This window comes from Neolamprologus multifasciatus, chromosome 18 (assembly GCF_963576455.1).
Source record: "Neolamprologus multifasciatus chromosome 18, fNeoMul1.2, whole genome shotgun sequence".
Taxonomy (NCBI): Eukaryota; Metazoa; Chordata; class Actinopteri; order Cichliformes; family Cichlidae; genus Neolamprologus; species Neolamprologus multifasciatus.
Window position 1 is genome coordinate 12,809,707 of NC_140456.1, and position 14,414 is coordinate 12,824,120.

Genomic DNA, 14,414 nt, shown 5'->3' on the forward strand with positions numbered 1-14,414 from the left:
TATGTAAAAACAGAGGAAATAGCTGAAAGAAAAGGTGTCATTTTTCTTCATCTGAAGGAACGCGTGTCTGTATGTGTGTGAGGGTGTGCATGTACGACTCTGCTACGCAGAGTGAGAAAAGTAAGAGGGCCTGCATGCATGAGAAACACATGGAGGGAAAGTGAGAGCGAGAAGGGAGAAAGAGAAACTGGCCTCTAATTTGCTGATCTCAGCTGATTACATTTTCCCGTCCAGACGGTAGACATTCCTCCAACCTGTGGCCACAGCCATTGGGCCCCACAGTTTTAACTCCGCAGCAGAGCACCATCAGAGATAAACAATCCTCGGTCTATGCAGGCCACAGAAACAGGTGGGCGTGAGGGGTGAGACTGGTCACTGAAAGGCTGAAACTCTTCAGCAACAGTTTAGAGACTCAAGAATTCAGATTTGACCCTGATTTTTTTCTCACAAACATCAAAAAGGGAAAAATGATCCCCTTGTGGTTTCCTTTTTGTTTTGATGGCTGTGAAAAACGCACGACATCTGCCCCTCAAAAAGTTAAACATCACGTCTATTCGCTTCTGTAATTAAAGCCTCTGAATGTCATCTGAATGAGCTGATCGGAGCAAAGCTATAATTCCGGCAGAGAGTAAACCACTTCACACCGTTAGGTTGTCACAGGCTTGTGAAACAGCCGTCTCCCCTGACCAGTGACACGGGCGAAGATGTGACATGGCAGATATGAGTCAGTTCCAGAGTAAATCTAATCCTCTGCATGTGTCAGTGTGTGTATGTTTAAGCGTTTCCTCCAGATGCAGAGTAAAAGAGCAACTGATAAAATAGATCTAGCATTCATAATTTAAAAAAAACAAGCTGAAGTAAAACACACAGTATTATTAGTAAAATGTAGAAGATTAAGTGTAAATGTTTAGATTTAGTTCATAGGTCAGTATTTAAGCTACTGACAAAGTGGATTACACATTAAACATTGAAATAAGCCTCCTTGCATTTTGTGAGGTTCACCTCGTGCCCTCAAAGCAACTCTGACCTGACTGGGCATGAGCAGGGGACCTCTGCTGGTCATCCTCCAGGTGTCTGGCACTGGATCCTTCAGATCCTGTGAGGTTCCTGAGCAGGGCCTCCGAGGATCCGGTTCATTCTGACACATCCCGCAGATGCTTGATCACATTGAGATCTGGACAATCTCCAACACCTTGGCCTCTTTGTGGTGCTCTTAGAGCCATTCCTGAACAGCTTTTGCAGTGTGGAGGGGGACAACGTCCTGGGGACAATGTCCTGAAGAGGAATGCCTAAGCAATCAAGGAATAGAGGGAATACAAAGGAAAACAAAAACTTCTGTCTAAAACTACCATAAAATAGTTTTTGTTATAAGATTAAAAAGCAAGCAGATGTTAGACAAATATATTCAAAAGAGAAACTGTGATGGGAAACAATTACAATTACAAATAATAAATCTCAAAAGTTGACTCTGGACGTCCAGTTGAACAGAGTCAACTTTTTGGGATGATTGAGCATGCATCAAGACAAAGGAGCATAAAGTGAAAATACTCTGTCAAGGATTCTCAAAACAGTGCTTGAGTTACTGTGCTTAGTTAATTTCCACCGCACGGACACATAACACAGTCAAAACACACACCTCGCTCCAACAACACCATCAGTTTTTCCTCCACGAAGGCCACAAAGGTCAGGGAAACACTGGCAGCATGTCAGCCCACCCTCCCTTCTCTGCTCCTCGGCAGGCCATACATTTACTATCAACAGGAAACATCTTTCGCAGTAAAGGAAGTGTTACTCTCTAATTGGCCTGATGTGATTCACCGACCCGGCCGTGCTCAGCCAATGGGAGGGGGGTTATTTTGAGAGCTGCTATATAAGAGCAGAAGCTTTACCAGAAAGCTTAGACGGCACAAAGTTTTAACACCGACTACACGGCGTTCTCTCAGTTCAACTTCTGCAAATGTGTTAAGACTGTATATAGACGCATTACTAAGCACATCTGGTTTCGTTGTTGTTTCATGGATCCCATAACACATCACAAAACCACAGTCTAAGCAAAAAAAGATGGGGGAAACCCAGAGTACGAAAAGAAAAAAAAAACTAACCTCATTATGATTCTTCAGTCCTGGCAAAACCAGTTCTTTTCACACAGTTTATGAATAGAGAAAAATGAATGAATGTAACCAGTAGCCTAAAGTATATCAAGGCATAAATCATACACAGGCATGAAAGTGAGAGGAATTTCAGTTGAAAAAAGATTGATAGATAATCTCTCTTTTTTTCATAGGTATTCACTTTTGGAGCCATGCCTTGTGACAGAGCTGTCACCTCTTTAGCTCATGCCACAGTTTCTTTTTTTCACTCGGCACATTCCGAAAGGTGATTGTTCTTCCCAAATGTAACTTTTTTTGTCTGCTTCAGTGGACTGCAAGAGACATGAGAGCAGAGCCAAAAATATCATTACATAGAGGGTGACATCAGGGGAGCGCGGCCTAGCGACGGGGAGCTATGACGGAGTTCCCTGATTAGTGAGTTACCATGTCGAGACAAAGGGCCTCTGAAATCACAGGAAACAGAACAATCAAAGAGCCAGCGCACATTCCAAGAAAAGCAGCGAGCCACAGAAACACAACATGATCCAGGACATAGCTGCGTCTGAACATCTGATGAAAGCTTTAGTTTGAGCAAGTGCCGTGAATTATTAGTAAAGAATGACTCAGAAGACAAAGAGAAATGACTTAAATTACTCAAGCGAATACATAAGGCGCTTTCGCCGATATCTTTTGTTCACATATGCCTGCTGAGAGATGGGGAAATGTGAAAAAAAGACATGAAACTGAACCTTATTTAGATTAGAACTGACCCTAATTATAAAAATCTGTCTTGCAGTCTCAGTGAAAGATATTTTCATGCACTCACAGCCGCAAAACCCCCAAACCCTCCAAACTGTGGGGTCTCCCACCTCAAAAAAAAAAAGAAACCAAAACCTCCAGCAGACCCACACAACTTCTTCGTGATCCATTAGATCTCAGCGTGGACTCAGGAAATAACGGGCTCTTTCCCTTTCTCCAAAATGGCAGCTTTGTTTCCGCAGCATTGGTTTGCTGGATTAGAACAATTCCCCACCAGCCCATAATTTGTGGCATTTTCATAACACGACACACCCTGCCATACATTTCTATTATAACCCCAGTTTGTCTTCTGATGAGGATATTTCAGGATGAAGGATGACAGTTTATTCAGGTTTTGGTCATGGACCCTCTGCTTTATGGGGGCTACTTTGGGCTGAGACCTTCACATATGAGCTGCTAAATGGTAGATATTTCTCCTCAGCTGTTCAGAGGCAGGTAACAACTGGTTTGAGTTCGAAAACCCTCAGTGTGGGTGCACAAATTCTAGGTCAAAGGGAGATGAAGGAGATCTATTTTCAGTTAAATGTGCTGTTTATCTCTGTGTGTAAAACCAGTGGGGAGCCTCTTCCCCCACAAGGCAGGCCCACTTCTCCAACTTGTGGCATGTGTGGCTACCTATGTGATGCAGCTGCTAGATTATCTGTGCGCTCTTTGTTGCTGCATGGCTTTCCGTAGGAAGTCAACAACTTACAAAATCATGAACAGTATCTAGGTGATCGCAATTTAAATTCAGATGTGCAACCTTGATAGAGAGGATCAGTAACTCATAAGCATTTTCACATGACTAATCATGAAATCACCAATGCATCTGACACAGAGAATGTAAAAATGTGATGTGCGCCTTTGTCTACGTTTTTAAAGCCAACAGCGTATCTATCAGGCTTTCGCAGTTCAATGGGGGTGAGGGGATAAAAGCCAGTTGAGTATAAATCTTGGCACTGCTGACCTCAGAGTCTGCAAAAACAAATTAGGGTCCGCGTATGAGTCTCCTTGGCTCACTCAGAAACACACATATATACACAACTGGCGTACATGTGTTCCTGTTAATCTCTGATTTGAAAGACAACATCAGACATGGGCCTCTGCACAGACAGGAATGTGAATCTCTGTCATGAAGCTGTGTGAGGTCCAGACTGTTGAGCTGATCACAGACAAAGCTCTAAAAAGAGAGAGATGCACAGATCAGGACACAGTGTTAACACAAATCTCACATGTTAACATTTAAGCTGAGCGGGAATCGTACAGCATGATGCCAGAATGGCGATTCCTGATTGCATTAATAAACAACGAGTCTTCAGCTTCATTTTTATACCATTAAACCATCGCCATTACATACACTTAATAAGCTACGTTCAGATACATTTGCATGGCTGCACATGCATATGAAAAAACCACACACACATGCACACACACTCATATATGGTGCAAAATGTTTACCAGCCTCGCCGTTTGCAGCTCGAAAAGGTGCACCACCTTGAGTAGAGAGGAACTGTGATTGTTCACTGCAAACATGCAAGCCACCTCAGCTTGCGTTAAGCCACAACACACAAATGCTTGTGCTTACACACACGAAACACACACTTCAGGAAATTATGGCCAAACTGTGAGAAGATTCACTGTTCGAAAAACAGGAAGTGGTTACCAGCTGCATTAAACCAGAGTACACCTCAGTAATACAACTCAAAATACACTGACAACCTCCAATATGTAACTACTTAAAAAGTCTAAAGCAGAACTGAGAATAATGTTCCACCACCTCCTTAAAATAATTTTTTATTTGCTTCATTTGCATGATAGACAGATGTATGTATACACAAGTACATTATCCAGGGATTCTCACTATGCTGGGGTGACATTCTTGAACAGAAGAAAGAAGGACCACACCCATAGCATAAGAAAGACGTACTTTCACATGCATGCTTTGTCACGAGAGCAAAAAAACAACATCTCTGTACCTTTAACATAAGAATGTCTGCACTGCAAATCATGCCAGGCAGGTAGATTAGCAAAGGCTTTTCTCCTGCACTGTGTCTGAGCCTCAGGTTAAACGCAACAGCTGCATTTGAGAATGTGACCCAGAGCTGCAGAGCTCTCGCTCCATGAGTGCACATGCATTTATGGATCAAGTGTGTTTATCCCCTCAGCCTGCAACAGGTTGAAGTACGTGACCTGTCCCGCTGGAGAGAGTTGCTCGGGCATGCTGACAGTTGTAAGTGTTCAAATGGGAACAAAAGCAAGAAGGAATTAATCGAGCCAAGAGTCATTATCTGTGCGCTTAGTCAAAGGACAGCACAGTCAAAAGGTCTCGTAATGAGCTAGTGCAAGAACAGGTTCTGACAGTTCATCTGAGCTGCAAACAAGATGGGCTTGATAAGCGCCTGGGGCAGAGCTCAGGTGAGTTTTAAGCGGTCAGTCAAGGTCGAGAGGGTGGAGACCCCAAGCCCTTCAAAGGTCATGGGCTCAAGGACACCTCGGGGTAGCAGCCAGCTTTGACCTGCGACCCTAAAAGATGCCTCCGAGGAGTGGTGACAGGCTCAGATGTCGAGCAGTAAGAGTTCCTCCGATTTAGCTCTCCTCGCTCTGTCACAACACACGCAGTTGCTAAGCACTGGGCACGTGCGTGGGTGTTTGCGTATGCACATACTCGTACAGTAAGAGGACAAAATGATCACATATTTTCGGCACAGTTGTTGATGAATAAGAGACCCAGTCATAAAACACCATGGAGCAGTTATGTCAGCAGTCCTTCCCTGTAGTAATAACCCCTGTCATTCACAACAGACCTGACCGTGAGCTGACTTATGACGAAAAAAATGCTCTGACGGCTCTGAAGATACCGATACATGTTAATTATACATTTCTGTAGTCACCCTTATTCTGATGCCAGAATTTGACTTTGGTTAATCATCATTCCCTCGGCTATGATAAGAACCAACCTCCGTCAGTATTCATCCCCGTCATGAAAAGCAAATAAATTACAACATGATCAATAGTGGGCCTCATTCAGGAAGCAAGAGAGGAGGTACAGATTAAACAATAGTTATAAGTTATTGAAGCGCTGCAAGGAAGAGGGCGAGTTTGAAGGTAACCAGTCCAGTGAGGCCCCTGAGCTATTACAGTGTAATTATACCTTAGTTGCAGCATTGAATAGGCCAGTAACCTGCACTTTGGGTCCATTTATTGAAGCCAGGTGTAGTAAATAAATCAATTAGCTATGCAGTGTCGGAAGTAATTTGACTCACTTCACTCCTTTTGGGCGTTTTCAAAGCTATCTTTGACTTTGTGTTGGTAACTGCGTGGGTATTTTCAGTTCTACTGGAGTAGTAAAACACTGCCATATTTAAAACAGATGAAAATGTTCCAACTGTAAACGGCTTCGAACAGATTTTAAATCAGGTTCCATCAGTGGATTGCACATAGCCACAAAAGAAACTGCTGAAAGTTGAGAGGAAACCGACATGCGGCTCAGCAAACCACTCTCTCCGTTGAGGTAGCACACTTCACACATCATGAAGTGAGTATTTTGCATTGGTGTGGATTCACTCAGTGCATCTTGGACCCACCTGGTTAGTTCACAAAACCACACTACAAATACCAGTTCCTGTCAGCAGGCTAAGAGTGAAAGAAGGACACATCAAAATATGAATTCAGCGCGTGCCAAAATGTCGGTAAACACCGGATCTCGTTTGTTTGACAACCACAGGTTGTTATCTTCTCCTCGTTTTAGTAGCCAAACCCAAAAATCTAAATTACTCAGTTGTAGATCCACCCTGAACACCTGAACACTCCCTCTAACTGTTTCCAACTGTAAAACGTATAGAAGAGGCTGATTTAGCTGTTTTTCCACTTTCCAGACTCAATCATCTGTTATTTTGAACCCCCAACATTCCAGCAATCGCATGAAGCTATCTTTCAATCAAACATATAGCCAGTTTCCAAATTACACTGTGAAAGAAAAGAAGAAGTGATACTAAGTATACTACACTAAACTCCATATATCAGCATCTTTCTTACCCACCACCCACTGTAAGACTAATGGTGTTTTATTGCGGTTTGACTGGGGGTTAATGTCCCGGTGCGTCTTCGAGATAGCATCTGCAATGTGCAGAGGATCCCCCCACAACGGTGCCACACCTGGATGAGTTACTGACTGACTGCTGAACACCTTGCAGGAAAACATGAAGCCTCTTGCCTTTGAAACACAGAAGAGATCAGACTTCACCTGGGTTGATTTCAATTTCTTTCCAGTTCAGGTTCACAAACGAGCTGGAGGCTATTCCAGCTGCCATAGATCGAGAGGTGGGATACATCCTGCACAGTCGGTTGCAGGGCTAACTCATAGAGACAGAGCACCAGTTAACCCACGCAGACATGTGGAAAACATCCAAACTCCAAAAAGTCCAAGTACTGGATTCAAACTCAATGAGGCAGCAATGGTAACCAAAGTGCTGTCCAACTCAAATAACCTTCACCCAATCAGCTGCCACAGTAGATATTACAACGAAATTGGGGGAAATAATCAAAAAAGTGTGCAATGCAGTACTGTAAAACAACTCTCCTGTGTATATCCTAAAATGTAGCGAAGCTCCAACCCCCAGATTTTACACTTATCATCACCTACCTCACATCTCTGGTTTGTTCATTTGGGTCAGTAAGTGTGACTTTCTGTTACAGTTGTTGCTGCGTGCACATAGGCTGTAGCAGAAGCTCTCAAGATCAAACGTATATTGGTTAATGTCATCAGATGAGACTGCAGTGGAGGAGTTGTACTCATGTTAATCACATCTTCATCACATTGTCTGTAAAAAGTGACTAGGATTTAACCGACATCTCCTCTCCTCTCTGTGCTGCTAAACGGTGTGGCAACGGCTTCCACTTGTTGCTCAGTCATAATTTTGAAATCTGAATTTTCTTCCTTTCCTGCCATATCTCTGTTGCTGTTAAAGAGTTAGAGTATATAACTCATGTACAATTTAAAAAGAAAATGTTCATAATTATTCTTGTTTATGTTAGACTTGGCCTTGGAGCAGACCTTTAGTTCATTCGTTGTCTGAAACCAAGCTTCGTGAGCACCTGTCTCGTTGGTTGGCTGCCCGTCGCAAACAGAAAGTTTGAGCTGTAGGAGTGTAAGGCTCAAACAACTGAAAGCAAGAGTAGGCAGAAAAAGATCTCAGCATTCAGAGCAGTTTAATGCCTGGACCTTTGAATCACAAGAAGTATTTTCACATCCACTTACTTTTTACTCACACACACACACACACACACACGTATATATATGTGCATAACAATAAATTAAATAAAAACTGCTTTTAGTGATGACCCTACACATGGACACCTGATATTACACACTGAATTGTAGATGATGAGTAAGGTAGGAAATTCAAAATGCATTTTAAGTATTGCGTAACCCTGAAATGTTGATCCTGAGGTTGAGAAATGTTCATATACAGTACATTTTGTCATGTAACCCTGATGCAATCTTGCCGTATTCTACTGACACTCAGCCTGACCTTTTTAACGCCCTACGATGTGAGTTTGTCACCATTTTCCATGACACTTGTGCGAATGATAGGTAATGCACTCTTGTCATTCTGGATTTCATACATTATAACGCCCATTCACAGCGTTTCATTCATTTTACAACCTCACCCTATTTCTCAAACGACTGAGGAATCAGCTCCCAAAAATTTGGCTCAAAGAGCACAAATCTTTTGCTTTTTAAGGGAGCCGCATTTTTAGTGTCATCCATTGAGCAAAAACACAACTCCATTCACAAGTACAGGATCTGTGTCCACTCACTGAAACAGTGCGGTTCTGTGAAAACAGGCGAGTGCACTTAAGGAATGGTAAGGTGTAGGAGAGGAAATACCTGGCGCATACCTTATTCCTGGAATGTTTTTATTAGGCTTTCCACAAATGTCGCCATTTTGAAGTGTGCACACTATAAAGCACACTGCAGGCTCGATCACTCAATCAAGCTGAGCGTGCCTTCAATGGGGAACCTGTGTCGAGGCCATGGATATGTTATTTAAACAGCTGGCACAGTTTAGTGCGGCATGTTCAAATGCGCACAGGTCTGAAGTTGTGGAACTATAGCGGGGGGAAAGGCCTACTCCAGTTTTCAGCAGGACTTGCAGTGTCATCACAACCAAAGGCTTGATCGAGCAGTCGAGTTAACCTGCTGACACTAGTCAGGTTACAAATTAGTGCAAACAACAGAAAAAGCACAATGCCTTTTATACCGGCACAGTGGATTATTAATGAATACCATTCGCACATCATACAAAGTCAGTACGTGACTTTAAAAGAGATGTGTGACCTTTCAGGAATTATGTTTATTTGCTTTTTGCAGAGTGGAAAAATGTAAAAATTGATTTTCAAGCCCTAAATGACCTTTTTGAATGAATGAATTAACATATAATGACATTAAAACCGCACATCAAACCATAACTTGTCTAAAAAACACGGACTTCAACGCACAAACACAGACTACAATTAGCAGGCAGCTAGCATCTGTAGCCTCCTTTGTCACCAATGAAAGTGGCTTAATCATTCATAACTTTAACCCTCAATACAATTTTAATGTGGTACTTGTATAAAAATTCACAATCCTTACAGTGGCCACAAACGGGGAAATTAACCTTAAAGACCGTATCAGGAAATAACGCCTTTATTTCTGCTGTAAAGAAAGGATGGAAGAAGAAGAGGGCAGGGGTGGGAAGTCCACAATTAGGACTTAATTGTAATATTTGCTCTTACCGGTACCAGAGTATGAGGAGATTACATTAATATGAAGGAGAAGTGAATTTATTATTCATGTGACCCTCCACAACAGTCCCAGTTTTCATGTGGCCCCTTGAGAAAATGAATTGCCAGCCCTGTTTTATGGTGATTAACTCTCATTTGGCGCCAACACCAGTCATGCAGTTGAGAAACTGCAGGGTTTTTTTGCTTTAGGGAGGACAGTGGGGTACTGCTAGCACGGCTCTGGAGTTTTATCCATCACAAAGCATTTGCGGTTGTCCATCACATTGAAAAAGTGCCAAGTTCTGATTAGAATGGTATGAATGTCATCTAACTCTAAGCAAGAGAACTAATAAGTGTATTTTTTTCAAAGGTGGATTATGCCTTTCAGTGCTTGTGTAATACAATAAGCAGCACTTTGAATTGTTATGTGTCCACAGGGTATCTGAAAGTGTTTCAGTGCCTTTTGGAGTGGCCCACTTCAAGCCCCAGAGAACTCCCCTATTCTCATTTATCAAATAAAAAGCACCTTTCTTTGCACCTTTTGAGAGAGAAAGAATTAAAAAAGCAACATTTTTACTGTCTGTGAAGCCATGTGTGTGTGGTGTGACGAGTTGGACCAGTATGATTCCTGGTGTTAACAGCTAATAAATTGGGGCCCATCCCCTCTGTGCTCTACTGGCTCAATTATATCCACATGTAGCCAGTATTCCTGCCATGTTAGCCTGAGTGTGCTGCATATTTTTAAAAGGTGGTTTTCCATAACACTTGCTGAAAGCTGCACTGGTTGTTGGGACACATGTTTGGGCTCTGTGGAAGCCAAACGCTGGCTGTTTTAATGCAGAGGTGCTGTGGAGCGCAGCAGGGGCCAGCATGTGGTCTTTGTTTCTCTGTGAGCAGAGACGACAAACAGGTTTATTAGCCAGATAGAGCCGAGAACAAAAAGAGGAGCTTATTGCACCTTTGTCTACAAGTTTTCAACATTGTAACTGACATGGCAGTTTATTAAATGAACCGACATCGCGCTAATGCGGTCGAATGCGACTAATCCTGCTCTGGATCCCATTATTCATTCAGGCTGTCTTGATCGGCTTTGTTTGGTTTAACTGGTTTTCTCTGTTTGTAGGTGTACAACTGAATGCAATTAATATTCATGAAGCTTTTTTTTTTTCTTTTAAAGTCTTCACTAGTGAACCACTTTAAAAAAAAACAAAAAAAACAAAAACAAAAGAGCATGTAGTAAAGGTCAAGAGTTGAACTGGTCTCTCAATAATCTTTCATCTTTAGTATCAACTCAGTTACTTAACAATATAACACTTAGGCAATGTCATGCAACACATTGTTAAAAGGAAGAAATGAAAATGATCTACAAAGGTACTGACAGCTCTGAATGGTGACAGTTAAGTTTCGCTGTGAAATTCAGCTGCACTTTAGTTAAGCTAATTCAACAAAGCAACCTTGTTGAAGGCCCCCAGCAGCTACAGAAAGTCTCCAGGACTGTCTCTGGGCTGACTTTTCTAACAAATGTTTGACGGTGTCTGAAATTAGTGTAGGATCGGAGCCAGCTCTGAGAATGTCATGCCACTGGCGTGTGCCAACCTTTTCTGCTTAACATCCCCCCCCCCCCGCCCCCCCGAAACCCCCATCCCCCCACCTTGTCCACATCCCCCTACATTTTTTTTCCAGCAGAGGGGACGGCGAGCCTCAATGCTATCATTCTTTGATTCTGTTTGAATCTGGCCGCATGTGAGCAGGAAAAGGAGCCAAACGTGCTTCCTGAGTGTTCGGAGGGGGGAAACGCTGTAATAAGCAAGGGGGTGGGTGGTTAAAAATAACCGAGGTATATAAGCACAGAGCAGGATCCAACTCACTCTCAAACTCTCGCTGCCTCTCGCCCAGTCGGGATGTCGGAGCGGGCCCGCCAAGTCCGCTCTCTCACACTTACACACTGTTTTTCCATGAAAGTTAACGCAGTAAGGCAAATCCCCAGTGCGGGTGATGAAGCACTTGCAGACGTGACATAAACACTATGCACGGCTGTGCTCATGTCACTAAGTTAAACAGCCCAAAACAATTTCGGCAGTGACAACATGAAGCTTCATCATGGAGAACATGAAGCATACATCAGCGTGATGAGCTAATAAACCTCATGCTTGTTGTTTTTAACATTCCCATTTGTATTCTGTCAGAAACTTGGCATTTTGGGAAACCCGTAAAGTTATCTGCCTTTCCACACTCAAAGAAATACTGGACGCGGACATGATGTGTACAGTATTATTCTGCTGAGGTCGAGCATGTTCTCGCAGAACAGCATTGTCTCGTTCTTCTTTTGTGCTTTCTCTCTGTGAAACTGCACTTTGTAGTTTGTTTGATCTCTCCATTTTTGGCTGCACGGGGATGGGAGGTTCTCTTTAGAAATAGCTCGTCTTTATTTTACACCAAGTCCTGAAAAGCATGTTGGACAAAAACAAAAGAGGATGCTTAAAATTCTCAACAGTATTGTAACAGTCCTACGTGGGAAAGTTTTTCTAAGAGAAAAGAATAGATTTTACAGAACGACTGCTGCTGTTAATGCAACAACATGTCAGCAGCTTCATTACTCCTGAGAAACATGACAGCCTGTTGATAAGTTGAACACCTCACAGCACAGATAAGACAGCAACAGTAATAGTTTGAACAATTGTGAAATTACATTGTTGCCCAATTGTAAAACTATTGTGTAAATTTCAGTTCAGGGAAAGAGGCTTCGCTGGAAATTGTACTAATCTATACTTAATCCTGCCATATGATGACTTTAGTGGTTCCTCTTCTGCAGTAAGAGCTGAAAGTGCAATCTTTGACTCCAAGAGAGACGGCGCTTTTAATGACAAGTGCACTGAAACCAAGATATTTGTCCTGTTTTTCCTTTTTTACTTCTGACCTCTGTAGAGTGGAAAGCACGTGGGGGCAATTTTCCCCACAGGGATCAACTGAGTGCCAGTTCTTTATGAACTTGTTACAAATCTTTGAGTGCAACCTGAGAGATGTTTTTACGTGGGCTGCTGCAGTCATAAGAGTGTCCCGCCCATCGTATGTCCAGCATGAGTATTTGCCCGGTGCGCTCAAATGAAATTCTCTCCTCGGGTATGCACACTTCTCCACAGGAAGTGACAGCTCAGAACGAAATATAAACCCATCTCCTAAATGTTGTACGAAGTATTCCCACAAGACATGCCAACTACTTTTGTTGCCTTTCACATCAATTTGCTCTGCTTCACAGACCAGTGCACGCTGAGTGAAGTTTAACGTGGGCATGGGCTGCTCGCGTATAAACGTTTCGGTCATGTTTGGCTTGGTTTTGAATCCGCCAGGTGCAGCATCGTTGAGTCAAAGATTTCCTATTAAGCTGTGTTAGTTGAAACAAAGTATCTAAAATGTGCACTGTGAGAATCAGTAAGTCTGTAAAAGGCTTCAGGTAGAGGTTATTTAATAGATACAGTACAAATTCAGGGCTATTTACAGATAATTAAACGAGCCAAATTAACCTTCTTGTCTTTTTCACCTTTTTTTTTTTTATAAATACAAACCTTGAGCAAGAGCTTGTATAAACATAAAATCAGCAGCTGTGGCTCAGTGGGTAGAAAAACCTGATGTTTCATCCCAGACTCCCCCTGTTCAAGTGTCCTGAAAGGAATCTGTTGACATTTATGAGACATATATAATGTATGTCGAAGTCACTGCAACAAACCATTAAATAATAAGCCACAAAAATGCCATAAAAACACAAATATTTAGCCTCTTTGTTTTTACAAGTTAAACTTCTTAGAAAGAAGGCAAATATTAATAGCGCTCCCTTTAAGTGAGACAAAAGCATGTAGGAAAATGCTAAAGTTCAAATGGCACTGGTGTAATATACTGTTGAGACAGCCTGTTGGGGTTTTTTTCATATGTGGGCTTTAGCAGAGCGACAAATCTTGCATAAGGTTTCTGAATTTAAACATAGTGGTGCAAGAAGATTTTAAGCAATGTCTCTAACAACCTTGAGTTCTTTGGTAATTGCCTAAATGTAATCTATCAGGCATTACAGGGCAGTAAAGGTAGCTGAGTAAGAGAGGAAGTGAGATTGCTCTCACTCTCACTAGTAGCAAAGCAAAAAAAGGCTCGCGGCGCAGAGCAAGGGTCAACAACAGCGGTCATGGGTTCAGACATCAGGCCGGCTGCTGCGCTGCCTCTAAAAACACATTTCCTCTCTGGCCTTACTGGACTTCTTCTGTGTGACGCACTTTCCACTGAACACACAGAGCTGACAGGGCTCAGGATGTGGAAACCTCACAGCTGAAAGTTTACTGGTGAAGGTGGTGGACATGACAGCTTGATGAGAGGTGGTGTATCTGTCATTAGAAGCTGACTTGGATCAGGTCATTGGCACACTGAGTACTTTTGCGCTTTTTTAACCTGCTGAGGTTGAGGATGAGGTGTGTATCTCTCTTGGGGTTTCAGGTTAAATCCTACATAAAGTACAGCTGGAGAGTACCTAAAATATAGTGTGTACTTCAGGTTCCTATCTTGGAGTTGCATAGGTTTATTTGACTTATTCTGTGCTGCATTTTAGAGGGAAGCTTTCCTTCTGAAATAACAAGTCTACATTAAACTTACAAAAAAACTATCTTAACATCAGCTTCACGTGCAGATAAATGGCTGCTTACAGGTAATCTAAATCATTACTCATCCCCAATTGCCTCCACTAATCGTGCTTCAGTGTGACATTTAATAAAACACGTG